General features: G+C 34.5%; 1 protein-coding gene across 1 annotated transcript in view; it reads right to left on the bottom strand.

Moving 5' to 3' along the window:
* LOC136831420 (uncharacterized) overlaps positions 1 to 27,915 on the bottom strand; it is a 550,888-nt gene that overhangs the window by 281,238 nt on the left and 241,735 nt on the right. The window contains exon 5 of the transcript XR_010850870.1: positions 27,671 to 27,759. The gene's annotated coding sequence lies outside the window, so the exon portion shown is untranslated. The remainder of the gene's footprint in view (positions 1 to 27,670; positions 27,760 to 27,915) is intronic.

Here is a 27,915-nt window from a genome sequence, read left to right as displayed (position 1 = left end):
GGTTCGCACAAAAGCAAAAAAAAAATATATGCCCCAAGAGTGGCGGGGAGCAGAGTCGACGTCACAATAACAAGGTCGTTGAGATGGCGGCCAAGGTCCCGTTAGGCCTAAATTTCAAAACACCTCGGTCGGCGAAGGAAACCCCAAAATGGCCGTTCTCTCACAAACAGTTCGAACAATTTCAAAACAACCGCGCGAACATGGCGGAGGGATCCAAGATGGCGGGTATTTTCTTTTTCAAACAAATTCAAAACAACGCAACAAATGCAGGTATCCAGATTTTACTTTAAATATACCAATCATGCATAGTGTTTTACGTTACGGATGGAAAACTAAATTACCAAACAACTTTGTCTTTGTTATCGTATTCTCACCCGGACATTAAACAAAGAATGAAAAGAGAAATGCTAGCTTGCCTGCGTAAATTTACGTTGTTGAACGGTACCTTTATTGTAAAATTACTATTTCAGTTCGTTTGCTACTTCACTGACACGGTTTTTTGAATGATTCCCGCTACATGCAAACAATAACGATCGGAATTTCCGACGCGATTTCTAAATTACTTTGTGTACATGAGCTGGGCTCCGCGATTCTCGGCCTTTGAATTCGTTACTTGAACGACTTGACTCACAATCCGAACACGGTACAATGTCCTTGTCTTAAACGTTATAAATTATGACTCTGCTCTCGACGCACCCTTTCCTACGCTAATTCTCGCTACACTTGTTATTATAACTATTCTCTTTACTGCTTATTATTATGCCTCGTTCCTTGTTTGGAAGAATGAAATGGAGTTCGATATCTGACTTTTATTTTTTTTTGGAATTAATGTAATTTTAATTTCCTTTTCTCCAGATTCTTTCTCTAAAATGTACTTTAGATCCTGGCAAGGTCGCCAATGTTACGTGTGGGAGGTCTTGGTTGATCATGTATTATTCAATTTACGTAATTTTTACGGCCCTGCAAACCAAGATTACACGTAACCTGTCACTTGAAGCCAAAAGTTAACCTCAAAGACAGACGTTAATTAGCCAAAGGTCGCCAGTTAAGGGTTATTAACCTTAACAAAGAATATTTGAGATGAATTTGATTTTAAACGCAACGGTTCTTCCAAACATTCGGACGCGAGGCATACAAAAAGCATCGAGATTTAACCTGATTTTGCTTACCCTAAATCCTAGGTATTTTACTGGAATAATGGGGTTGAAGCTAACAATAAAATAATTTGACTTAATCTAGACTTCGTGAACACATATACCGTAAGTGGTGGCTGAAGGGGGAACAAAGGAAATTTGAAATACAGAAAAAGGATAAAAGAATGGGCGAAGTTTTGAACAAAAAGCGACTTTACCTTAGGACGAACGTTGTGCGCATCAACGACCGACGTGGAGTTCTTGCAATTGTTTCTTCACTTCACTAATAGAATAATAGACAAAGAAAGGGGGAAGAGGTCCAACTGGACGTGTTATCTCTCCGAAAGCTTGGTTCTCTCTGAAGTTCTCGGACCGGCCTAGGTCAACAACAATCACCCCAGGTGTCCACGTTCTTGTATTCAAAACATTCGCCATGAGACAGGTAGGAAGGAAAAGGGGACCTTAGGACCACCTATTCTTAAGGCTGATAGGAAATTTTCCTATAGGGTAAAAGGCCTAACTTACCTATCCCGTTCTCCAACGGACGTTAAGGTTTGAACTAAGACGCACCTATATAGACAATGTCTTTTCCCGGTCTCAGTCAGGCTGATATTTTTACAATCAAAAGTTACGAGGGCGAACAGCAGTAATATTTGTAAAAATATATATATATATATATATATATATATATATATATATATATATATATATATATATATATATATATATATATATATATATACAGTATATATGACAAAATCTCATTCATATTTTCCATTTCAGCCAAGGAGAAAGAGAAAGACCAGGGCCCATTCATTAGTGAAAGTGCATTCACTCGCTCAAGAGAGCTTTTATGATTACCACAGAATCTAGTGAATAAAATTGCTGGAGAGGTCCCACCCCGCCAGCAACAAACCCCCCCCCTCTCTCTCTCTCTCTCTCTCTCTCTCTCTCTCTCTCTCTCTCTCTCTCTCTCTCTCTCTCTCTCTCCTGCTTGTCTTGTATATTTGCCTTCAGAATTTTCTAAGTTTTTCTGTCAAGGACGAATATCTTACAATAATTTTCTTCCTAAATATCTACTGCTGCTGAATCGTCAGTGTGAAACTCACAGCTTGTATGTATCATTAACTTTTATAGTATTAATTACTTCTCACTGCTGCATATAAAAGAGATTAAGAGGTTAGATGTGGCAAATGTAAACACTATAAGATTGAAGGTGGTGGCAATAATAATAATAATAATAATAATAATAATAATAATAATAATAATAATAATAATAATAATAATAATAATACGGGAGGAGCCCTTCTCTGAGGGCAGTTGCATTAAAAATTATTGCTGTTTCCACGGCATTCAATTCATACAATCTTCTCTATTCACGTAACGATTAGGCCCAGAAGGTCCCAACGCCTCCAGGCTAGATTTCGTCACCAACCTATTAGGACCACCCAAAACACTGCTGAATAACCGACTTGACAACTGTATACCCCTCCTTGCTATAAATACCCTTGTAACCTGCATGCCATTCATTCACTCTCAGAAGATAAACGCCAGAGAGCGTTTGAAACGTCAGAGGAAATAAAACTAAGAAAACAGAAATCTTTGCATGTCCCTGGGAAATCTGATATACCACCTACAGGCTGAGGAAAAAAAGATAAGAAGAATAGAGAAGACTGTATAAATTGAATGCCGTGGAAACAGCAATAATAATAATAATAATAATAATAATAATAATAATAATAATAATAATAATAATAATAATAATAATAATATACTGTACTGAGTTTTCTCAGTTCTTCTAATAATTCACTTTTCCTGCACATCAATGTTAGTCAATAATTGTCCAATGTTCATATTTCGAACAAAAATTATTATTATTATTATTATTATTATTATTATTATTATTATTATTATTATTATTATTATTATTATTATTATTATTCGAGGGAAGAAGACCCCCTTTGAGGCAAGTTTTGTTGAATAAAATGGCTGCATTTTGCGAATTGATTTTAAACTAAGTTTTCTCAATTCTTCTAATAATTCGTTTTTCCTGCATTTCAATATTAGTCAATAATTATCTAATGAACATTGGACAATTATTGACTAATATTGATGTGAAGGAAAAGCGAATTATTAGAGGAATTGAGAAATCTCAGTATAAAATCAATTCGCAAATTGCAGCCATTTTATTCAACAAAACTTGCCTCAAAGGGGTCTTCTTTCCTCGAATAATAATAATAATAATAATAATAATAATAATAATAATAATAATAATAATAATAATAATAATAATAATAATAATAATAATAATGGAAAGAAACCCACAAGATTCTTGTGTATAACTTGTTTACTGATAAATATTTACATATGTAAATATTTATCAGTAAACAAGTTATACACAAGAATCTTGTGGAGTTTCTTTCCATCTTCTGAAGAAAACTGAAAGAAGTTTTTGTTTAGTTAATAATAATAATAATAATAATAATAATAATAATAATAATAATAATAATAATAATATTATTATTATTATTATTATTATTATTTATTATTATTATTAAGCTAAGATGCAACCCCATTTCGAAAAACAGAATGCTTCAAGCCCGAAGGTTCAAATGTGACAACCCAAGCCAAGAGAGCCTACTCAACAACAAAAGAGAATTTGCACCAAGCCTCAGTTTGAATTTCTCAAGATCAAACACTTCGACTACTTAACTAAAAAGGTTATTCCATAATATGGAATAATGAAATAAAGCTGGTACGTAGTATACGGCAGTCTGAGAAACTTTCAATGCAAAGGATGACTAAAATTATGGAAATCGAAAGAGGGTGTTAGACGCTAATGCTAAAATTTGGAATAAGATATTTACTAGAACTAAAGTTCTCATCAAACATTCTAAGCTACTGAAGACCAGACCAGGAGACATTATTCACATATGGCAAAATAAAAGAATCAAAACCCTCGTAAAACAGACACATCTCTAGCAACCTTTAAATACTCTGTAATTATCAAAACAAATTGGGCAATCGGGTATGTTTCTTAGAAGTGAACGTACAATCAAGAATGACACCTTAAATATGAAGTGATTACGTAGAATTTTCCTTTTTTTCCTAGATCACTAATGTCCAGTATACATAGCTACTACATTCAGTCAGCCGCTCTGAACATTGCGCAACGATAAAACCTCAGAGCACCCGGTTCTGCCATACTCTGGCCTTCTGTATCTATTAACGTTATCTTCCGATACTTTGAAAACATCTGTTCCCTCTCTATGATCTAGAGTCGAAAACTTCAAGGCACTTGCTTCTGCCATACTCTTGACTTCCGTATCTATTAACATTATTTTCCCACACTTTGAAAGCAGCTGTTCCCTCTCTGTGATCTGGAGTCTAAATCTATTCCATTCAGTTCACGGCAGTTCAAGGCTTGCATGCGATTAACCTGTTTGTATATTATGGTAATGACTTGAAAAAGCCACCGCGGATTGTTGTGACACGTCAAATCAGTATTCCAAGCTGGCGAAGACAAGTGTTACGCTTTACTTAAGGAGCAACAGAACGTTGTTGTTAGGCGGTTTTTGAGAACTAAAATTTAAAGCTATCCTTGCACTCTTTGCTTATGACACGCCTTTTCATAGTCTGTACTTTAAATGTCACTTATTTACATTGTTTTGGCAGGTGAACCTCATGCATAATTGACGTCTCAAATCTTTATGAGGATTAGAAATGACGTTTTTTTTCTTCGAAACAGTTAATGTGAAAGAACATGTAGAAGGAGAAAGGTCTTGTAAGAAGAAAAAACTAAATTCATGAATTATAAGCATCGAATTTTGATATGAAAAAGATGAATACCGTTTCGAGAAATTGTGTGTGTGTGTGTGTGTGTGTGTGTGTGTGTGTGTGTGTGTGTGTGTGTGTGTGTGTGTGTGTGTGTTGGCCTAACTGTGTATACATACGCTTGCATCCAAACATGATTCTTTTCCCGCTTATCTGTTTATATGCATAATGCGCCCTGTTGATAACATAACTGAAGAATTATAAACCGTGGTTCAATATTATTGATCTAGTTAACATGCATTGTTGCCCGACCCAACTGCCCCATGAAAGTGTTGTTTACAATTCATCAACAGCAAGGGCGTTTTTGATAGACAATGATTAGGCCTTCGGGTGGATTGCGTTCTCACCCCCTCCCTCTCCATTACTCCCCTCCCCCCACACGCACAAAAAGATAAAATAATAATAATAAAAAAAAAAGCACAACAGTATCGCTTATCGTTAGAAAAATTCAAAACTAAGCCTCGGTAACTGAGTGAACTTTGAGTCGATGAAAAATAATCATCAAATCAACACCTAAATTGGACGAAATTGAAAGATCAGGACCTTTACTATTCAAAATAGTGTTGTACCTGAATTTATTCCTCTTGGGAAAGGAAGTGCTGCTTTTTTATCGTTTGCAAAATATTGATTTAATTTGGCATAATGCTTTTTAGTCAAAATATTGATATTTTTTATTATGTGCCTATTGCAGAAATCCTAATGTCCCTGATGTGACGTTTTTCTTCAAATCTAAGCTTCAATATTGGTTATAGAACAGACTTACAATATACTAGCACCATTTCCTGTCTAGAGAGAGAAATATCTTTACCAGAAACTCTCTTATTGTTCCCATTTTTCATTATTGTCCATCTTCAAAAAAAAAACTGTATTCATTGCTTTCCAAATTTTCTCCTGATATCGCTATCCACAAAGTTAACTTCTTCATGAGACAAATTTATTTTTCCCATCACGCAAAGGCGAACTATGTTTATAAATGCGTAGGAAAATGTGATAAAAAAAAATTATCATACTCAAGCGAGTTACAGCACTGTCTTTCATACTCTCTCCAATTTCAAGCTCGTTAAACCTTCAAAATAAGGTTGATACACTAACTCACTTTTTATGCAAAAAATGACATTTCAGGTGTATACACTTTATGCCTTCTTTGATTTTCATATAACATACGCTTTGCCCTAATTCTTTGTATACGTGTGGTTTTACCCTTGAATTTGTCAATTGAAATAATATCTCATACGGAATTTTTATTTTCTTTATACCCTTAAAATCTTCCAAAACGATGTTACGAGCCACTATCTGAAAATAAACAACCAAATAATGACATTTGTGTTAATTAATGTACTGCAAATCGTATAGACGACGACTGATAAATTAGGAAAATAATTAGTTATGCTTCAACACTTGCAAAATCCAATTTAATGATAAAAACAATAATGTCTGCCAGATTCTTCTTCCTGTGTTTCATTGCATTTCAACTACTTCATTTTTTTATATTTTATATTTGGACTGTTCCACGTCAGGTAAGCCAAGGCAAGATTTAATGTTATATTTATATACCATTATTACTGCAAGAAAATGTTATTATATTTATATAACATTATTGCTGTCTTACATCAAAAGGAATAAAGCGTAATTACATACGTTTCAGGTGGATAATCAATGTGGGTTCTATTTCACCATACTTGGAAATTCAACAGACAACAGAATTTTTAGCTCTTAATGAATTAGTCCTATTTCATTTACTGCTAAAAGATCCTAGTCGCTATTATGTAGTATCTGATAGATAGTTTTATCCTAGAGGGCTAAGAAGTACCTAGTCAATGATCTATATTAATTATGAAGTCAATTACGAAATTAATTTTTAATTATGAAATGAAGGTAAACATTTAGACAGGTTCAGGTATCGAACTTGGAATCCTAGATTTGTGCGCCGGTGCTGCGACGCAGCATATGTTTTAAATAATGCTTTTTTATTCGTAAAGTTAAAAATTAATTATAAAGCCTCTAACAGCAACATGCTCTCGTGAACCTTAACATGTATTTCAACGGAAAATTAAATGATTTAGATACAGGAATTCAGTTCCTCTCTTACAGGTAAACAAAAAATATTTTTTTATCCTTTCCAGTGATCTCTGATAGCGTGTACATGCCACAGCAATAGAAAACAACAAAACAGTTTTCGTTAAATTTCAAAAATGTTTATTTAAAAAACAGGGTAATCTTACATATGAAGTGAAGTTTATTAATACTGCTCCATAAATTCATTCCGGGTCAAGTTACCTTTAATTACAGCATACAAAGCAGTGAAATCAATTATTTAAAAACCTGGAAAAAATATGAGAAATATCAAAGCAGGTTATTTGGTAAATTATCATGTCACCCTCACGTGTAATTCACGCCAAATGTCATTTTCTCACTTTCTTCATTTCCACTACGTCATCCAATCACCAAGCATCACAACCAAACTACACAGGCATGATAGACAGACGCACGAACGCAAACACACACACATAATCTCTGCAAACTCGGGCGGTCGAGCGCATTCGACCCAACATGGTGATGTTACTGAGTTTCCAGGAGCGCACAGTGGACCAGAGGGTGGACAAAAGTAAAAAAATGAAGTTATTAAATTCATTTTTTCAGACTGTCTTTGTATAACTAGATAGTTCATCATTGTAACTAGATAACTTTTAAGTTCAAACAACCCATCAGTAAGTCAGCAGACCACCTTGGAAATAAGAGCTTAATGTCTTGACATAAAACATCAGTTCCAGGTTGTTAACATATACACAGTCATTTCAGTGGCATATGTGCCTCCAATGAGAGTAGAACACAGTTAATGATAATCAGGTCAGTTTGGGAGCTTTATGAAAAATTGGAATACATTATTCGTCGATCATATATGTGTTATTTATTTTTAATGATTATTTTTCTGGGTATTGCTTATTTAGCTTTTATCTACAGTATATAAATATTATTCATTCACTTATGCAGATTTTTTTTGCACAGCAGAGTACACAACGAAACACTGATAATTGGGAGCATTAACCACCATTGCATCAAATTATATCAGTTTCATCTGCAGCAGTTTGCAGCTGTAGACTGAGGGCATCAATATTCATAACATTTTTTACTGATTTCTTATTACATGACCTTACGGCATATGTAGGTAACTGTGACATTTTTCTTTCTAGGTCTACTAAACAGCTAATGAGGGAATAATGGCTATAACCAATCAAAATCTACTTGATTATTTATCAGTTGGAGTTGAGCATAGGGAACTGGACAGTTTTAGTGACCACAGAGCTAAAAACTTTCTCATTGAGAAAATAAATGAAAAAGAACTGCCTGTTAAAACTGCAGTTGAGATTGCTGCTAATTTCCTTAAGCAGTTGAAAGTTAAATGGGCTTGTGTGCATCGAAAAAGAAGTAGGTTCCTTGTAAAATATTCTGATTGGGTCCAAATAACAGTTCACAGACTTCAAGAGGATTGCTCCTCTAATAGGACTGGCAGACCTCCTATCAAAAATGTTGAAGATGCTTCACTGAAAACAAAATGCAGAAAAACTGCTGAACTTGCATCTTTGTCACCTTCTAGACTTTGCTTTGCAGCTTCTGCTGTTTTGAAAAAGAGAGGGCCACTCTAAGTGTACCCAAACACTTGGCAACATTTCGAGTACAAGTACACAACTTAGAGTCAGCTGTGACTAATTCCCCTGATGAAGCTTTGGCTTTATTATTTGACTGTTCCCTTTCTAAGTCGTCTTATCAGCATTTAAGAACCAAGGCACTGGAAAAAGGAATAAACCTGTACCCAGCTTATAATCATATCCGGCACGCCAAAGAAGAATGTTTCCCTTCTCCCGTTAGTGAATGGAAAATTTCTGACTTCTCAGCAGGGATCAACTTCCAGGACTTGTTAGATCATACTGTCCAAAGGATTTTATTAGCAAGCAAGTTCTGTCAAGAAGAATCAGAAATTCTTCTGGATAACCTTGTATATACCTGTAAAGTAGGGTTTGATGGAAAAACTGGTCTAAGTCTTTATAAACAACCTCATTCAGAATTAAAAGAACGTGATCTTGTTGCAGAACATAGTCTTCGTGACTTGCATGGTCCCACTTCAACTTATTGGTTATGACTGAAAATAAAGAGGTAGTCATTTGGAGGAACCCTAAGCCTTCTTCAAAATTATATTGTCGACCTATAACGCTCAAATATGTTAAAGAAAGCAAGGAAGTTATAAAGGAAGAAGAAAAGTATATTGATTCAAGTAGAAAACCTTTACCCCTACAGTTATTGGAATGTTTGCATATCTCACGATATAAAGCTTACAATGATTGATGGTAAAGTTGCCACAGCTTTATCACAAGTCACTGACTCAAGTCAATGCTGCAGTCTTTGTGGTGCAACGCCTAAGCATATGAATAACGTAGATGAGATTTTCAGTCGTCCATTAACATCAGAAGGTCTACAATATGGGCTTTCGGTTCTTCAAGCCTGGATTAGATGCATGGAATGTTGCTTGCACATTTCTTATAAAATTCCTATAGAAAAGTGGCAAGCAAGAGCCAGAGAAGAGAAGGAAGCTGTCCAAGATCGAAAGAGAATCATACAGCATCATACAGCAACAGTTCAGAGACAAGACGGGATTACAGTAATTATTGATGTACCCAAGCCATGTGGATATGGTACGACTAATGACTGCAATACTGCACGCAGATTTTTTCATGACTATGAAATTACTTCTGAAATTCTTGGAATAAACTCAGACTTTACTTGAAGGATTTATGTAATTTTGTGCACAATTTCTTCAGGACTTGGTATTGATCCTGACCTATTTGAGAGATTCTGCTCGGAAACAGCAAGGCTTTATGTGGATAAATTTGGATGGTATTACATGCCTAAAAGTCTACATCGCCTTCTTGTTCATGGAGTATCTGTCATACGCCATTTCAATCTACCTATTGGAATGCTATTAGAAGCAGCTCAAGAAGCAAGGAACAAGGAATTAAAAAAAATTTTGAGAATCATTTTCAAGAAAATCATAAAAAAAAAAGAATGAAGATTTGATGAGACGTCTTCTTTGCTCGTCTGATCCAGTGATCAGTTCACTGAGAAAAAATAAGCACATATCAAAGAAGGATTTGCCAGCTGAAGCTCAAAATCTGTTAGTAACAATTGTGAATCTGATAATTAATCTGATTTAATTATCCTAATATATGCAATTTGAAATTACTTTTAGTAGTAAATATTGGATAATTGATGGTATATATACATAGATATATGTATTATGTAGTTAATATAAGATTATATTTGATTAGTTAACATTGATACAAAAGGTTTTGTTGTTACTTTATTTTGTAAAGAATGGGTAAAAAAAATACCAATATTGACAGTCACTATATAAGCCGATAAAATACATCCCATGTGTAAATAAAATTGAGTATTCTCCTATAGGTATAGCTAATTTTGTCCCATAATAGCACTTTCTGGCCCACTGTGGAGCGTTGAAGCCATGCCACGAAAATCAGCAGTCGTAAACATTTCTCGAAACTCTTGATTAATGTTCGTTTTTTTTTTTACCCAAATGGTAATGTCTATCAGGATCTTTGTTGACATTGCGAGCTGGTAAGTGGTGTTCGTGAATAGCTCTTTCGCGTCTATGGTGTAATCCACACATGGGTCTATTTTCTTCGTAGAGGTATTGTGGATCTCAGAAGCAATAGGAGCATCCATAATAATAATAATAAAACAAAGGAATCACTTGGAAACAGTAATCACATAATGAATATTATGTTTAAGTCATAATTGGACTGGTGTTATGGAGTAGACATCTACTTACACCAAATAAGACCAACTATCAACATCTACTTATTTTTCAAACAAAAGTCCTTTTGGCCTTTCGTGCTGCTAGATTAAGATATTAATCTAAATTTAGTTTTTTTAAGGGGTGGAGAATGGTGAGGACCTCTAAACAAAAATTTGACCTTGAAACCATTCAGGGTCAACTTCGACAGTTTAACTGGTAAGAAACCCGCATAACTGAAGTTCGCTGTGCAGAGCATTTGAGGTCTAAATTATAAATGACTGGCTTGACATAAAGGATAAACACATTTGACGCATCTGACGTAGAAAAAAATGGCATACTGAAATGCAATTCTTTTATTCTTCAAACCTGGTCTAATGATACGTGATATATTAAGCAATGGTGCTAAATTCTGATAAGTTTAGAACATTACGGAAAGATTAATTCACTTCAAACTAGTCTTCACTACGAGTTCTGGAAAGAATTTCGGTTTATATTAACTAACATAATCTACGACCATTTAGCTTTTGCCTTGCAAGAAAGAATGATAGAAATTAAAACAAAAAGGATTAAATATCTAAATTTTAATGCAACTAATCGAATTAAGATAAGACAATATCTAGTAAGAGGCGGTTCGACAGTAAAACAGCTATGTAAGGATAAGTACATTCTCACAAGCAGAGCAAATATCACACAATTTAATCCAATTCCAGCGTTAACGCACTTTTTCTTATATTACATCTTTAAAGTTTAACAGAGGTTTCCTCACAAGTCAAAGAAAGCTGAAGTGCTAACATAATATTTTTATCATGAATCTCTTACGTTTGAAGGAGAGAGTTCTTCATATATCAAAGAAAACTGAATCCAGCTGAAGTGCTAACAAACTATTTTTATCTTAAATCACTTACGTTTGAAGGAGAGAGTTCTCCGTAGGACCTGAAATCGTAAAATCTTTAGCCTTTTGCCGTCTTTTAAGTTGTTGGCAAATAAATCATGTCCTTTTTTCTGGTATCATCAGCTTTTCATTTTTTTTTTTTTTTTTTTTTTTTTTTGGCATTACCAGCTTTTCCTCGCTTCACTTTCCCGTGTTAAACGTGGCCATAAACGAAGTATTCAAACTTTCTTCCTGAAAATGTAATTCATTTTGAGCCCACGAGACGCCAAATTGACTCGGCTTCTCAAAATATATTGTTATCATTATCCAGAAAGGGAGCGTTTTCATGGAACAATCTGTTTCACTCACTGGGCAAAGGTGACCTATGTTTAGAGTTGCGTAGGATAATGTCATTACACTCAAATTAACTTTGAAGTCTCTTTCATGTATTATAGAAGTTTGTTTTCTTTTGCTTTTTCGTTTGGTTGTGTAAGAGAACCAATCCTCTTTTTTCTTATCTAAGCTTAGTTCGCTTGTTTTCCATCACTTAAATAGCTATCCATCAACATGTCTGAAAAAGTATCTGAAAGACATGTAATAGCTGTAAATCGTATTTGCAGGTCATGTGGAAGTCTCTTATTTATTTGTTTGTTTTTTGGCAACAATGACATTGTACAAGTATGTCGGTTTCACTGGTTCCACTCTAAATATATATATATATATATATATATATATATATATATATATATATATATATATATATATATATATATATATATATATATATATATATATATATATATATATATACAAACATCATAAGCCGCACTTTCTAAGAAAGGAGAGTACAAGGATCACTGCACTATTTACATTTAAACTGCTGACTGGTGGATAAAAAAGTGCAGAAAACTTCCACATTCCTAGCTGCTTTATACACCTATATGATGGCTCACCAGCTACGCATCGAAACTTCCTTAGAGCATTCACTCTTTCGCTTAGTGGAAGGCAACTCCTTCCCAATACCCGCTTCGCCCCACCTGTCTATCCCTTTTTAGATCTTCCTCTATTCTTTCCACATGACCAAACCATCCAAAATCACTCCAGCCATCCTTTCACCTACTGCCTATGGCGAATGGTTCCTTGTAGTACTCAAATATTCTACGGGTATTGCATCGTAATAATAATAATAATAATAATAATAATAATAATAATAATAATAATAATAATAATAATAATAATAGTCATTATTATTATTATTATTTTATTATTATTATTATCATACATACAAATGAGCACCGGTCTGACCACCGGTCTTTCCAAAATGCATAGCCATCCAACGTTTCCACTTAATCCACTTCTTGATGTCTCTTCCACTCCAAATTTATTGTTGCCAACCCTCATTTTATCATGCATCTTTGGGGTGATTCCTATGAGCGCCAAGTTTATTATAATGACCTAAATAACTGTGAGGATAATGACGTAAATAATATTAAAAGTGGTAATCGTGATTAGTTTATAATGACTCCTACTAATACAAAAAAAAAATGAGGCCAGGATAATGTTCACTGTGGTGGGCCTGAACTGAAAAGACAGATATACAAACAAATACAAGCGTATATATATTGTGTATATATATATAATTTATATTTATGTATATGTATTATACACATACACGCATATATGCGTGTGTATATATATACATATATATACATAAATATAAAAATATATGAATACATATATGTATATATATAATTTCATCTTTTGATTTTATTCATGCAATAAAATTTTTCATTACTATGGGTATATAAAATTTTACTTTGAAATGGAGCTGATTTAAACAACATTAACTGAACCGATAACTCAAAACATTCTCTCTCTCTCTCTCTCCATCATCACTACCTTTCATTGCATTTGCATATTTTTTCATCTAAAATGACACACACCATGTTTCTACCCTTCCCTCCAAAATCCTCCTAAAAACCGATAATTATTTTTTCTGTGCTTTAAACGCAATGCATCGTTGAAAGCTTTATACACCAATCTGTTTTGCAGATGAAGGGACCTACAGTATACTCCCTCGAAACCCAGTGTGTTCCTGTTTTTTCCTTCTTCTTCTTCTTCTTTTCACAGCATTTCCCTTATATTTTGGATTTCCAAAATATGCCCCTTCGGGGAAAAACGGGAAAAGTTAATATGTTCTGCACGGGAATATGTAACTTTTAAATTGAGAATAAATATTAATGTTGTGTCAGGTTAGGTTCGAGTGTTTAATGTTCCAATAGTGGGTTAACGTAGGGTTATTCTGAAGGATATTTCATTTGCGATTGAAGCTACTGGAAAAAAGAATTTTCCTCTAAGGTGTATGTTTTTAGTTTAGATAAGAAGATTCTTAAATTCTGCTTCAAAATAATCAGAGGCTTGTTTTTACAATTCCTTTCTTAATTCTTATCAGCATGCACGCACACCTTATCAAGAACAGTATATACGTGTTGTATTTAACACCTCATCCTTTGACCCTTGGCCACGAAGTATACCCAGTCTTCCTAGAATATCGTCAACAGCTGAAAAAAACAACTCACTTTTAGTACCACAATACGCAAGCCTGAACATGGAAAGGTCATGAGTGCAAATTTAAGCAGTGACAAACAATTACGCGACAAATGTTAGCAAGAATTCCCGATTAAATACACTAACGACCGTGACCTTGTCGTGAAAGTCGCTGACCTTGTCTAAAGGTCGCTGACCTTGTCATGAAAGTCGTTGAACCTGTCATGAAATTCGCTGACCTTGTAATGAAAGTCGCTGACCTTGTCATGAAAGTCGCTGACGAATGTCTAGCAATAACTATAAATATGAACACTTTCGCACAGTCGTGCTTTTTTGCATTCATAACTGATGATCCGATATTACGGTCTTAATTATAATTTAGTGAAAAACATAGTTCTCCATACTCATAGTGTTGAGAGGTGAAGGAACAAGTACAAACTGAAGAAAATTCTCTATTCGCTTAAATACGGTTTCATAAATCTTGGAGGAAATAAGGATATGTTTATACTAGCAAATAGGTGTATACACACACACACACACACACACACACACACACACACACACACACACACACACACATATATATATATATATATATATATATATATATATATATATATATATATATATATTACTATGCATGCTGGAACTGAGGCCACTGAAGTATTACATTATCATTCTGATATGACAGCAGAGGAGATTCTGCACTGAAAAAGATCTTACACATGATTTTCATTCCTTGCTGTCTCCCCTACCCTCCCGATCCCGTACCTAACACACCCCCACCCGGGGCGGACAAACAGGTTTGCGGGAGGAGGGTGGGTGTTCCCCCTATCTTCCCATTCCCCTACCTATCCCGCCCCCACCCGTGATGGACAATCCGGTTTGCAGGGGTGGGTGGCTGTGTCATGTCTCCCCTACTGTCACCCGGGGGAGGACAAACAAGATCCACTTGGATTTTATATTATAGATAATATATATATATATATATATATATATATATATATATATATATATATATATATATATAGATTTATTGAGACGTAAGATCTCCTGTATCGAAAGAAAGCCATAGAAATGAAAGGATGTCGATAATTAAGTCAAATGTTTTAAAAAATAATGTTTAAACTCATTAAACATAGATAGATCTTATGTCTCAGTTTCAAACTGATTTCGTTTACGCATGCAATCACTGCAAAGGACACTAACAGCTTCACTGAACAGGAAAAAGTTATTCGTTATTTATACGTTAGGAAAAATGAACTCGATTTCCTTTAAACCGTTCATGCGATTTGTCTCTTCACGCTTTTAATGTAAATTATAGCGAACTGTTATCGACAATTTGTAAATAACTATCATGCGTGAAAACAAATCAAGTTACAACCTCACATAAAAATGAACTACACTAAAGCATGTTATATGTCATAATAACTTCAATGTTGAAAAAATATTTTTTTTAGTTTTTCAGAATTGTAAATAATTGCTTATCATTTACATTTACTTCTTCCAAAATGTCACTTGGTCACCGAACATGAGCGTCATACGTCATGGATATAAACTTTGCAAATACAGACTTGCTCAACCAATGTTATTTTATGAATGAGTTTCTGACACTGTTGAACACGAGGTAAGAATAGCGATTACTGAAATGAATCCCTGAACCTGCGAGTAATTATCATTTTCTCACTATGGGCGTTGATTATCTGACTGTATGTAGGGGTCTGAAAAAATACCCTATTCAAGAGAATAGTTTTGCGTTGTAGGTTCATTTACAGTTTTTATAGTACTTCAGTTTCCATCATAGCAATATAGTAATCATAATGATGGATTAAACATGATTCCAACTTTTTTACATGACACCTTTTTCAAAAAAGAATCATTACAATTTTACAATGTGAAAGACTTTATCCAAAACAACATAATAAATAAAATATAGATATTTGAATAAACAATTAAATAACGATATGTATGTTTTAAATAAATTAAACTGCAAAGCAAAAATATTAACATGCTCAGAAAATATCTCCTTTCTGGTCTTTTGTTCCCTGAGCAAATTTGTGTATTTTCTTAAATATATTTGTTTCAACCAAATCGATTGAGAATGCCAAAGCGATTTCTAGGCGTCTGTTCCTCAATTCCCCCTATATTAAAATTAGATTAGTGATGCCTAAAGAATAAATTATGAATTGCCTTTTGAAGTAAGGCCCTCCAGAACGCCTTTTCAGACGGAGCGGGGCCGAGAATCAAAAACATATCCAGTTAACAAATAGACGAGACAAGTCTCGCCTTTGCATACCTTAATAAGATCAAAAGACTTCCCTGCCTGCACTTCGGAACCGTATCCCCGTCAATCTTCGGGTCATATATCAGATCACCGCCCTCTTAAAGAATGTAAGCCTTGTTCATATATTTTGATGACTCGGATCAAAGACACCCAACCTCAGCTCTTCACTCATCATCTACAGGAAAGAATGCCATCGAGAACCACTTCATTAATAAAGAGGATTTCAGTTGCCAACAGGTGAGAGGAGTCCTGGAACTCTACTGTCAGTTTTTCGCTCTCTGTGCATCACCAGCAAACGACCTTCGATCAATAATCAAATCGCTGACCTACAAACGCTGCCGCTTACGCGAGTAACCACTCGCTCTGATGAATGATCTCCCAACATGCACTTGGGTTCACATATCATAGGCTCTCCATTCATACGCATACCAGGTGCCATTCACGACGAAATACTGAAACCAAGCTGAAAGTTGAATCAAGAGGTAAAAATTGTGGAGTAAGAACTACTCTTCTTCGTTTTATGGTGAAGATACTGGACAACATTCAGAAGATGCTAAAATTGTTTTTCGTAATGTATAAGGAACTATCTACATATATACAGTATATATATATACAGGGTGCGGCATAAGTAACGCCCTTTGTTTAAGTGGAACAAAATTAAAGCCTTTTTGATTATCCTTTATTTTTTCGAACATGAATGTATTGCCACAGGTTAATAGATTAATATAATATATTAACAAAATTAATATAATGCTTATTCGGTTTAATAATGTTCAATACAAATACTAATTGCTAACTCTGCAGAAAGACGCCTACTGGATTTTTGAGGAGAACGCAGTAACGATTCTTGTAGTTCATTGGACTTTTCTAAGCTTGTTGCAACAACTGGCCTACTCGCTCTTTGAGCATCACTTACACTTCCTGTGGATTCAAATTTTCTAATCAAGCTTGTGATATTTCGGCTTTGCACCCTTGGGATGTTAAATTCAGCTGATAACAATCTTGAGATTTCAGCACCATTTTTATTGTGTTGATAGTACAATTGAATTGCTTTTACTCGCTGTTCCTTTGTTAATCTCGGTTGTATAAAATATCTGAAAAAATTAATATTTAGCAAATTAATTAAAGAAAATAATAAAGAAAATATACATTATAAGACATATAAAATTAAAAAGGGCGTTACTTATGCCGCACCCTGTGTGTGTGTGTATATATATATATATATATATATATATATATATATATATATATATATATATATATATATATATATATATATATATATATATATATATATATATATATATATACTGTATACATATACAGATTACCATGGGAAGGGATAAATGTAATGGGGATTTTACCTAGACCTTGCAAAGCCACTTACCGTGACCAATCGTAATCAATAGAAACACAAATTGGACAAATTACACATGAATTACTGGGGAAAAGGTCGCCACTGTAATGCTGATTAATTACAAGATTATACTTTACTGCACACAGTTTTGCCATAGCAATCGAGAATAAAGCACTCATACAATTCTTAATAAAGGAAATCTTTGATAAAATGTAACAGCAAATACAACTCTGCTAGGTTTCCAGAATCATACAAATAATTATAAAAAATTAGCACAATGGAGCCAGAGGGCTCAGGAACCACGATGGAATCCTTGGGACTTCAGTTACAGGAACAGCTTGCTTGCAATTTGGCAAGGTTAACGAGACTGCCTCCTGATGGAAGATTTGTTAGGCAAGATGTTTGTGAAAGGAGGCGAGGTTAACGAGATAACATGTATCTGGAAATAGAATAATTCCAGGTAAAGCTTCGTGAAAGATGGATTTTTTCCTTAGCATTAACAGTACATGGGAGGAATGAATAAATTAATTTACTTGGAACAAAGGACAGTTAGATCACTAAAATTATAACACACAGAGAACACACAAAACATTTCAAAGAGCATTTATGGGAAAAGAAATTTGTGAAATGAAATGAGAAGTTTCAGTAAGAGGAAAAGGGAACTGGTAACTCAAATGTTAATTTCAGATATACTATGGATAATCCTCATGCAAGTACACTTTGCAACAGTGGCCAGATGAGTGGACTTGTCTTCATTCAACAATTGATGGCGGGTTGTCGCCAGACCCCTTGTGGTCCAAGTTCCAGTTCCTGGGCATATGTGCCAAGACAAAGACGGCCCGGTTGGGCGTAAGATAGCCAGATGTCTATATGGGACGAGATCTGGGCTGAGACTGATGAAGACCGGATCTTTGGAGGTTGTTTTCCTGTAGACATAGCCTTCGGCGGGTGACGCCACCTCATTCAAAACAGGGGCGCCAAGTGTCCTGAAAACATCGAGGTACCAGCAGAAAGATGGGCGCAGCAGGAGATTTATCAAAAATAGTCTTTATGGAAGTGGACATAGCTACCACTGAACTGCGAATTCCCAATGGAGGATTTAATCTGGCTGCCTGGCTGACCTTTGGCGACCGACACACCTTAAAAGTTCACGTTCACTCTAACCTCTGTGGGCCCTGGCATACACCTGCTCCTCGGTGTATCGGATTTTAACTTCTATTCTAGCTAAGCAGAGAGAAGATGGCGGCGTAAATCTGTAATAATATATATATATAGGCTATATATATATATATATATATATATATATATATATATATATATATGTGTGTGTGTGTGTGTGTGTGTGTATATAAATATATATAGTGTATGTATGTATATATACACGTGTATATATACCCATACACATATATATGTGTATACAGACATGCATGCATACATGCACACACACACATATATATAATTATATATATATGTGTGTGTGAATGCATGTATACAGACACAGACAAACACATATACATACGTATATACATATATATATATATATATATATATATATATATTTATTTATTTATAAATATTTGTGTGCATGTACTGAGTATATGTGTGTGTGTGTATATATATATATATATATATATATATATATATATATATATATATATATATATATATATATATATATATATATATATATCTGAGCATAGCCGTGCAACTTACTACCTTTCCTCTTACCTGAGATATCCTCTGTATCCAACTAGGGGGCTAAACTTGTAAAAAGATCAATGGGGTTCAAGTCAAAGTTAACCTAAGTGGGTCTTAAGGGAAATTCAATGTTTTACTTAATAGGTTATAATTACATAAACCAAAAGAAACATACACAGAAGCTTTAACCACTAGCTCCATGGTACCGTGATTCTGTTAGTTACGAAAGCAACGACACCACAGGAAGTCAAATATATTCTAAGGAAACCTCTAAGGTTAATTTATTTGAAGTAATAAGGACAATGTTACATAAAATAAAATAATCATCAGATTTCAGATCTTGAAGGACTCTTCTCAAAGTTGGTAGATGAGGGGAAGAGGCATCATGGGAGCAGGCAAGTACACATGATCACCTATTCTTAGTCCTTAGATGAGACGTCTTGAGAGTAAGCCAGACTTGTCTAAGATAAGGGTCTTCAGCGCGATCGGATCCACTCAACACAACAAAAGTGACTGTGTGGGAAAGGGGGGGGGGGCATTGGCGGAGTCCCAACTGACAAGCAGTCTATCTGTGTAGATGGTGTGTCGTGAACCGACCTAGGACCTCCGGTCTGACGTCCTTATATGCCCCAGGTTCCCACCTTTTCTCCAGCTGGCTGGCTTGGGTTAATCGTGAGCAAATCCTGTTACTCGTCCGGTGATGCCCCAACGTCCATGTTTTCGGTTTGTGCCTGGAGAAGGAAGCGTACAGCAGCACAAAGGTTTTGGCAGAGGAATACAATGGTGGGGTCGTTAAAGTTGGAGAGAGGCAGAGTGAATCAAGTGTTACAGGAGCCATAGTGAATCGTTAATTGGCTAGGAGTATCCCTTCAACTCCTGTTTGTTTTTTTTTGTTTTTTTTTTTACTTGTGTGGTCCAATTTGGTATTTATCACAAATCTGTATGATTTTATATGCGGAGAGCTATGTACAAACGTTCAAATTCATGAATGATTGTAAAAAAGTTATGAATGATTGTAGCAATATATATATATATATATATATATATATATATATATATATATATATATATATATATATATATATATACACGAATACAATTTACTCTAATAAGGCGACTCCATTAATGGAAGTTGACTTTAGATAATAACAAATTATTTGTCAAAGCCAATATCATCCTGAATCACGGATGGGACCCTTTGTAGTAAAATTCCACATCAGCTGCTTAAAACACTTGAGTAAAATGCTCATTAGCAGAACCGAACACCCCACATACTTTCTGACTCACCTGTATCTCTCTCTCTCTCTCTCTCTCTCTCTCTCTCTCTCTCTCTCTCTCTCTTGAGCTCCTTATTCTCCTCCCCCCGCCCCCCAGGGCCTCTGAATTTTACACCATCTTCACAAATATAGTGTCCTTCATTTTATCTAAACGGTCAAAACAACTTAAAATAGTTTCGGTGTACCACTACTTGCATCAACCTTTTATCTTCCTTACCCCGGACAAAATGTAACAATATTCCAGCTTGATAATTTACACTTTTTTAGTCTTGAATTTTCAGTCTTTCATTTACGTTCAACATCCGTATATCATTTCTATTGATGAGTCTTCGTTCACAAGTCCCTTTCTACACACCAACCACTATTTCCAAAGTCACTGTTCTTCTCTCTCATTCCTCTTTTATATACCCGAGCAGCATTATGGTTTTAATCAAATTAGGCTTCAACTTTCCTTGTATCCTGCTATCCTTTAAAGTTTAAAGCGTATACTCATAAGAACAATCCATCCTAACATTCTTTATCCCATATTTCTAGGACAAGTTTACCTCGTAACCTTATCCTTGTAAAGAGTTTCCGAATCATAATCACTTCGAAATTCTTCCACCTGCCTCTACAGCTTTGCTTCGTTGTCAACAACTAAGACTACCATCTGCAATCATCCGTGTTCGCCATGCAATAACGCTTCAAAGTGGGGATTCTTCATCAATTCCATATTCTTATTAACAGCAGACTTCTTGTGGGCCACAATATTTACATGCTCAATATAATTATTATTTTCTATTAATTAATTTCTTCCAATATGGTTGCCTTTCTTTGCAACACATTCATTTGCAACCTTCCCTTCAATATTATACCACATTCGTCACATTCTGTACCATTCTCATAAGCAATTTACAAGAGCACTGTAATTCGGCTGAATCAGTTTCATCGCACTCATAATTAGCCACCTACTAAATTCAGCCATCATCGCAATTGCAGTATTTTGTGCCGTATATACTGTTAACATTGTTATTGTGTTTTCTTCTGCTGAATTATAAAAGTAAGGACTAGTTGCATTCTGCATTTTTTCGGCCTCTCCTGATCCCCCGGCTTCCAAAATGAGTAAAGCTCCTTAATTGCTGCATTCATAAATGAAGAGCATCATTAAAAATTCATCAGTAAGTGCCCAGTACCTGCCATTCTAAGAGGAAGAACAACTTTATTTTAAAAAGGACCCTGCCCCTCCAACGCATCACATTATCGCACGCGTGTAAGCAAACGTCAGCATAAATGTGTGTACTGTATTTTACCGGAACATTTAATATAAGACATTCATTCAAGCATGTTTGTACAGGCAAAGACTTACAAACATGCCAGGTCAACATTTGGGTGCTCAAATACATAGAATAATGAAATATCGACTAATTTATGACCGGCTTTTACCAAAGAGTTATATTAGTTTGAGAAGTATACCTCTACATAAAATCGTGGTCGTCTGCGCGCCATTAACTAAATAAAATACCTTGGCAGTTAGTACAGTATATTCAAGCTTTTTCGTTTAAGACCTAGCGTCGTCTGTCAGATATTCTATTTCTTTTTTGCTTGTAAATGTGAGCTTAGGTCGAGAACAAATTGTTAAAGGTCTTGATTTTTTCTTATGTTCGCTACAATAAACAAAAATCCTAAATATCTAAATCCCTCCGCTATTAGGAAGACTAAGTTTTGGGTTAAGAATATTACTGGTATTACTTAATTTTAGATTTAAAAAAAAAAAAAAAAACAAGAGAATGCGTGCAGTTTTCATGGAAATCACACTTATTAACCCAATCATCTGTCAAAAATATGCTTTGGGAAAACTCAAAAAGCAAAATAAAAACGCAAATTTTACGTTCGTGTGTCTTAAATCACGCTCTCTTCCTTACTTTAAAACTGAAGGTAAAATACAAGAGCAACAAAATTGTATCAAAAACTTAAGAATTTTTACCTACTAAGGTGACTCATAAGAGTCTTCATTGATTTAAAAAATTACATAACTAATAGCTCTGAAACTCACATGTTAAAAATAAGGTACAAATTTTTAACTTTGAAAAACTTTTTATTAAAATTAAACAAAACAAAGCATTTACGAGTCATCCAATGATGGAAGCATGCTCTAAATACGAACGAATCTAAAAGAAAAGCTTTGCAATTCAACTTTTAAAGGAAATCTGCCCATCACGCAAATAGCTGCGTCACACTGACCTTGTGTCTGGCCCTGTTGATCATTTCACTCTGGGAGTCGGTCCAAAATAACAATAACAAGCTCCGTGTCAATCACCTGTTTCCGCAAACGAAAATATTCAGGAGGATAATATCTTCATCTGAGGCAGTGGGATTTCTATTCTATTAACCACTGCAAATATTCCATAACATAACATAATTCAGGACAAAAGCTTTTATTTGCCTAATAACTGCTTAATTAACAGCCGAAGTCTTCCATCGCTCGGATATTTTCAGACTTACAGAAAATCTGTAGTTTTACCTTACGATGGAGATAAACATTTTACGCAACGCTCTTCATATTCTTGGTTGCAAAAGAGCTTGACCTATAAATATCATAATAAGGTCTTTTGTCCTGCCTGCAAGATGTAAACTGATTAACAAGACAAATTGATCTTCTTGTGAGGGTTCATTTCTTCCCTATCAACAAAAGTCAAAGTCTTATGTGCTTAAACTATAATTACCTTTAAGTATATCTTGGAATATGTCGCAACATGTGTATCCTTCCGTGTGTACACACACACATATATATATATATATATATATATATATATATATATATATATATATATATATATATATATATATATATATATATTATACATACATATATATATATATATATATGTGTGTGTGTGTGTGTATACACAAATATAAATATTATATACATATATATACATAGAGAGAGAGAGAGAGAGAGAGAGAGAGAGAGAGAGATTGGAAATCACTCTTTACAAAAAGAAAAGCGTCTCCACAAACAAACAAAAATGAATTTCTCTACGCATTAAAACGTGTATTTTCACCCGTGCTAAATTTTTATGAAAACTGGATTGCCATTCAACACAGAATCAAACTGGCGTTAGCAGTACACTGAAAAAAACCCTCCAGTAGGCATCCATTTTCTGAGGTCATGTGTGCACTAAGGGATTCTTAGTTACGTAATAAAATTTTGATAAACAATTCCTAAAATGTAGACCAAGTCTTTGTATAATCTGCCTTTTTATTGTGTGAGAATGAAATATATGTTTAAGGCTTATGCTTTATAGGTTCATACTGCTTGACATAACTTCTCATTACAATCACGATGATTTTAGTTAAAGCATCTTTACGCTGTCAGTACAATCCTATACAATACTGAAAAATGGTTTAAATATACCCGGAAAGATACCACCTTGTACTGTCAGCCACTCTGTTTTTAAATAGCGTGCATGATAATATCTATGTATGTATGTATGTATATATAATATATATAATATATACACATGTATGTATGTACAGTACACACACACACATAGAAACGTGGAACTCTCACACGGGTGTTGAATAATATTGTGGAACTCCCACACGGGTGTTGAATAATATTTTAGATGTCTGGATATCCAAACCTTTTGCGAAATGTCGATTCGCAAAATTTAGAACTGACAATATGCCTTTCTTAATTATTGATTATATCTATTCTTATAAAAATTAAAGATAAATATTCTTAGAGAATGCGCAATATTTAAATGAGGTGCAACATTCAGTAGTTAAGATCTACTATTATCCCAATGAAATATACGGAAATGTAACTAAAATTACAGTGCGTATAAATATTCTCGACCCGTCCAAAGTAGTTAGTTACCTGTGCCCCTTTAAGTCAAGTACTGAATTCTTAATCAGCTTTCATCGACTGGTATCGTCCCCAAATGAGGGGACAGACAATTCTTGCGCCCTGTGAAGTTACTGTGTCCCTTGAACATGAGGTATTAGGGCGGAATGATCAAATATAAGTAAAACCCCGCACACAGTTAAAGGGTTAAAGGTTAGCCCTTACGTGCAGCGTTTGCTAATTTATTATCATTTATTACTTAATAATTTGTCAATTTATTTTTCTTTTTCTGATAACCGACATTTACTATCTGTGTTTCTTGTTACCTTCTGTTACTTCTTGCTAATGAACGCCGCATTCTTTGGAAGTTTGAATTTAAAGTAAGTGGCTCCAATGGGCTTGTTACGTATGAAAGGGTTCATTTCCGAATAATAATAATAATAATAATAATAATAATAATAAAACATGGTTATATGTAAACTTATTTAACCTCTATGGCAATTAACCAACTGAAGATCAAAACATAAACGACAGAAATTGGTGGCTGAAAAAAAAATGTGAAAGGAGAAATAACAATAACCTTCCCACCAAAACAAATTATACTAAATGGGATAGTTTTCCTGATACTTTAACTACATCACCTTACTACGGTATTTTTTTTTTATCAGACAGGTGGAACAATTCTTTTAGTAATTCACTGCAGAACTAATTCGCAATCATTCAGTTCTGATAATCGGGTTTAAAATTGAAGCTGCATGACTAATTAATTAGTGGCCTGCATAATCAATTCCTTATCAGTTCACGTTCGCAATCACTTTAGTATTGGATTCATAACCATAAGGATAATGATTTCGCGATTAATTATGAACCGTTTGAATAATTATTCCTTATAAATAATTTCCATAATTGAACCGTCTGGGGCAGCATTTCATTATCTTGCTATCATATATATTTTATTCTAAGTAACAAACATACATTAAAGCTCCTCCCGCTCAAAGCCTTTCTAGAAAAACAATTCAGCTACAAACTACAACAAACAAAAAATGTTTCTTCGGCGTAATCGAGCTTTTTGTGCAGCCGCTAAACAGATCTATCTTTCGGTGGTCTCGGTATAATGCTGTATGAGCCGCGGCCCACAAAACTTTAATCACGGCCCGGTGGTGGCCTGTCCTATATCGTTGCCAGAAGCATGATTATGGCTAAATTTAACCTTAAATAAAATAAAAACTGTGAAGGCTAGAGGGCAGCAATTTGGTATGCTTGATGATTGGAGGTTGGATGATCGACATACCAATTTGCAGCCCTCTGGCCTCAGTAGTTTTTAAGATCTGAGGACGGACAGAAAAAGGTGCGGACGGACAGACAAAGCCGGCATAAAAGTTTTCTTTCACAGAAAACTAACAAACACTAAAACTTACATTCATTCCAGAATGCAAAAAAGGGAAGGAAGCCATGAAATTAATCAGAGGAAAATTACTTTTTCTCAGCTTATGACCACATAAAATGCCTATTTCCTACTTAGAAATATTAGTTCTTATTTTAAGAAAAAGGCAACATCGGAGTGACCCCAAGATGACTCCTAAATGAAAAGTACTTGTCAAAGAACTCTTGACACTAAAATATCTTCGACGAGGACCAAAGGTCAACAAAGATTGTTTCTCGTTTTTATATATCTTACGTCAAGAACTAAGACGCTACCAGAAAGTATTAGCCGCCTCCTGGCTCGTGACAATACACAGGATAAAACAAACATTTAATAGCAGAAGAAAAACTAGGGTTTTCGCTAAAAAAGTGTATAGGTCTTGCTATCCCACTTTACCTGGTCGTTCCAGCGCAATCTTGGAAAGTAATAATGAGGAAATGACAGAAGTCTACATAGGTGATGCAGGTAAAAAAAAAAATGAGAGACTGGAAAATAAATATGAGGAAATGACTGAGGTTTAGATGGGTGATAATGGGGGAAAAGAGAGAGAGAGAGAGAGAGAGAGAGAGAGAGAGAGAGAGAGAGAGAGAGAGAGAGAGAGAGAGAGAGAGAGAGAGACGAACAACCTCACACACAGATCACGCCCAATATCAATCTTCAAAAAGTATCACTAAAATGTTATTCGGAGGCAAACAAAAAAAAACGCTTGCCAAATATCATGACATAGCTAGCGCTAGATTAATAATAATGCCAAAGAACTATGATGAACATTCTGAGATATCCGCACACAAGCTTATCAACCGACGCTTATTAGGCAATAAACATGAAAAAACAAAATATCAAAAATCTATTCTGAAAAAACCCATCGGAAGTTTCCTAAACTATGAGCAGGGATTCTTTTTATTTTCGATGTTAGATAGTTACTTCGAAAAGAAATATTTTAGTAACAGTAGAGGAGATTTAACAAACTTTGAAAAATGAAAGTCACTTAATACTCAATAAACAGAAAAATAATACTGAAGAAACTTGAAGAAAGTTATTAGCCATTTTGAAAAGACGCAAGAAGAGTTTTGCAACTATACTACCAATCTTTAGAGATACGAAATTTATTATTTTCATGCTTTTAAAAAAATTACCTTTCAAATTTTGCAAACTTTGAAAGGTAACAACTATGTCCTTTTATTTTAGGAAGCTACTTGGTTTCCAAAATAATGAAAACTCATCGAAAGACAGTTACTATGCAATAAACACTAATGTACTCGTAAAACAAAACATTTTCCAGTCAGAAAAGTGCTATATTGTCTTAACAAATTTTTTTTTTCCAAAAGTTCAATACAGTCCAGTAAAAAAGGCACAATACTAATAATAATAATAATAATAATAATAATAATAATAATAATAATAATAATAATAATAATAAACTACAGCATTTATCCATCGATTAACCATCGCAGAGAACACATTCCATAGTAAGTGAAAGTTTAGAGATACAGTGGTGATGAAACAATGATTATTTACTTAGCCATTAGTAATAAACAATATTATTAATACTAATGAACATCAATTAATCAATGAATAAACGCTGTACGGAAAGTTTAATCGTGTACTCACCGATGCATGAGTCCTGGAGCCCTGGTATTCGCGCCAACGTCGTCATGAGAACAGGTGAGAGGGAATGACCTGAGGAATTCTGACGATACCTGGAAATATAAATCCCGGTCAGAAAACAGTGTTATTTTGTGTTATAAAAACATAAATTCATTTGCTGTTCTAAAAGTCCAGTGCTACTCAGCAACAATGGGAACAGTAAGTCAATTTCAACCCATGCTTACAAAAATGTTGACGAAAGCGGAATA

This window comes from Macrobrachium rosenbergii, chromosome 4, assembly GCF_040412425.1.
Source record: "Macrobrachium rosenbergii isolate ZJJX-2024 chromosome 4, ASM4041242v1, whole genome shotgun sequence".
NCBI lineage: Eukaryota > Metazoa > Arthropoda > Malacostraca > Decapoda > Palaemonidae > Macrobrachium > Macrobrachium rosenbergii.
The sequence above is the reverse complement of the archived record's forward strand: the minus strand, read 5'-3'. Positions and strand labels throughout refer to the sequence as shown.